The sequence below is a fragment of the Cynara cardunculus genome, assembly GCF_001531365.2.
Source record: "Cynara cardunculus var. scolymus isolate 2C chromosome LG 12, CcrdV1, whole genome shotgun sequence".
Taxonomy (NCBI): Eukaryota; Viridiplantae; Streptophyta; class Magnoliopsida; order Asterales; family Asteraceae; genus Cynara; species Cynara cardunculus.
The window spans coordinates 20,955,504-20,958,272 of NC_037539.1; the positions used below are offsets into that span (position 1 = coordinate 20,955,504).

Below are 2,769 nucleotides of genomic sequence, written 5' to 3' on the forward strand. Positions count from 1 at the left end.
TACGTGTCTTCATCAAAATCAAAGTACGCCCTTCATTGCTAACCTGATTCAATCGGAGACTTCCATTGCTCAAATCGATCAACCGGATTAAGCTGTTCTTTGCACAAGGCATGATCGGTAAGTCAATCGCTCAACTTTAATCTAATTTTACTAAAGTCTAAATCGAAGAAGCCTTGACCGGATTAGTGACCGGATTTGTTTAACCTCTTGACCGGTGTTCATGTAAACCGATCATCTCTTGAGCGGACTTGTGAACGGTTTAGTACTTAGAGTTTTTGTGCATCGAAGGGTTTCTTATTTCAAAGTCTCGCATTGTCCTGTTTTGGTATATCGATTAAGAATCTTGAGCGGACTACTCATCGGATAAGCATCAAGATTGATTAGACTCTAAATCGCCTACAGGTACGTTACATCAATCAATTTAGAACAGTATTGACCGAACTTTTGACCGAATTAAGATTCTGCATGAGTGATTTAGAGATTACACTTGAGCAATTTATTTCGAATCTTGACCGGAGAGTTGAGCGGATAAGTCTTCGGACAGGTCATTCATGTGGTGGTCATCGTGACCGATTTAGGCTATGTGAAGCATTGATCGGATTTTAACAGGTAACAGACAGATTGATCGGATTTTGGTCTTGGCTTCAAATCGAACAGCAACCTTTCTCTGTTTAAGACTGCTCGTTTATATGTTTTTTTCCTAACTGTTTTGATTAAATTGAAGCTGACAATTTGATTGTCAAGTTTTTGATTTGAACAGGTTAGTTTTGTGAGTGTATAAACCAGGTGACAGGTTCTTATTGCTGTTTTACATAAGAATTGTGTGTGTTGTCTGTTTTTAGAAGATTGTCAGRTTTAAGTCTCTTGCAGTGTCAGGTTCAAGTATCTTGCAGTGTGCGGTCTAAAATACATTCATTGTCCAGTTTAGCTTTGTGCTGTGTCCAATTTAGACTCATAGTGTCCGGTTTAAGTTTCATATAGTGTCCGGTTTAGGATTAATGCTGTGACAGGTTTAGTAGACTGTTTAAAGTGTAGTTTTGAAGCTGTTGTGATTTTGAGTTGCTGTTTTGATTTTGAACTGTCTCCAATTCTCAGTTCTAAGTACAGCAAGAGAGTGATCAAAAGAGTGAAGTTTTCAACTTTTTGTGTAAATCTTTATCACTCACACCAATATTGTTGATTTACTGTTTTGTATTGATTGTTGGTCACAACAATTTGAAGAAACAGTTACTTGTTTTGAGTTTCATCTTAGCAGCTGTCAGTGACAAAGGCTGTGAATTCGGGAGCAAAGGAGAGGGCCAATACTGGTGCAAGCTGTTTTTAATCATGCAGTGTGTGTTTTTCTGGTAACAGCAGGTTTAACATGCAATCTTGACTGTTTTTAAAACAGACTTGAAGCTGCTGTATTCCTTTGATTTAGTGTGCAGTCTTGACTAATTTGAGTTTGAGTCTTTACTAATTTGAGTTTGAGCAGCAGCAAGATGGCATGAAAGGAAGCAGAAGGAGGATTTCGTTTCAAACAAATGTTTGCTTTCTACTAGCTTGCATGATGATGGATGATGCATCTGTTTTTTCGAGGATATTGGATGCTGAGGCTACAAAACTACTACTAAAGCTGTTAGGGCCTGGTAATGAAGCTCCAGTGAGAGCATAAACAGGAGCAGCTGCTTGTTGCTAGAACTAAAAGTTGTGATTGAGATACTGTTTCTTACACTCAGACAGATTCTTTGCAAGAGTCTTTTGCTACTGAATTTTTTTAAGAAACAACATTGTGATGCAAATGGCATAAATGAGAAGATCCAAGCAGCAAAAGAAGATCTATGTAAAAAGGTTGAACTGCATAACAGTTATAAGGGATTTATAATTGTTTTTGAGTTTGTATTAAGACTTGATCATTTGTTGTTGTGACATTGCATATTTCTGAATTTTGATAGCATATTTGTATTGTCGAGAGAAGTTCACTTGGGAGAGGAGATTCCCAACTTGAGGAATTTCATTGTTAAATTATTTCATCACAATATTTTCTGCTTCAAAATCACAATTTGGTTGCTACTAATATTTCAGGGAACATTTTAGGTGTGCTGAATTCTTATCATCATCAGTGAGCGGGCATAGCTAAACCGTTTAGTACAGTGAACGATCTTGAATACATTGTTTGACAGTGTGGTTGAATATAGGCTTAGTTGATTTGTTTTTGTTTTTGGTCTTAGACATTTATTTTCTTGGGCTTATATTTGTTGTGTTTTTGGTTTTGTATTTTGTTTGTGTCTAGATTTTATTTTTGGATCATTGTATATCTGTTTTGTGTCTTTTAACTGTTTGAGAATTTTTGAACTGTTCTGCGTCGCGTAAACTGTTTCTTATCAGTTTTAACTGTCTTTGACTGTTTTTAACAGTTTTTAACTGTTTTCAACGGTTTTGACTGTTTTTACTGATTTTTGACAGTTTCTTGTCGTTTTACTAAATTCTCATCAGTTTTAGTGTTTTTCTGTTTTTTTTAGCTTAAATGATTTTGTTTCTTTTTACCTGATTTCACTGCATAGATCCTTAACTAATCAATTTTTTTAATGGCAGATATTATAAAGCAGTTGAGAGAGAAGATTGCCGAGTTGGAAAAGACTGTTATGGAGTATAAAATTCAGAATTATACTAATGAGCAATGTATTAAAACTTTGAATCGGGAGAATAAAGAAAGGTTAGAAAGAGTTGAGAATGATTCCAAGTCTCAGATAAATGAACATAAAACTCAGATTGATAAACTTAAAAACT

General features: G+C 35.3%; 1 long non-coding RNA gene across 2 annotated transcripts; it reads left to right on the forward strand.

The window, feature by feature from the left end:
• The first annotated feature begins 484 nt into the window (after window positions 1–484).
• Window positions 485–1,946, forward strand: LOC112523073. Of its 2 annotated transcripts, none has more exons than XR_003070237.1 (2): window positions 485–1,346; window positions 1,466–1,946. It is a non-coding gene; the product is annotated as an uncharacterized LOC112523073 (long non-coding RNA). The 2 variants fall into 2 exon arrangements; XR_003070238.1 differs by having other exon boundaries at window positions 1,475–1,946.
• The last annotated feature ends 823 nt before the right edge of the window (window positions 1,947–2,769 follow it).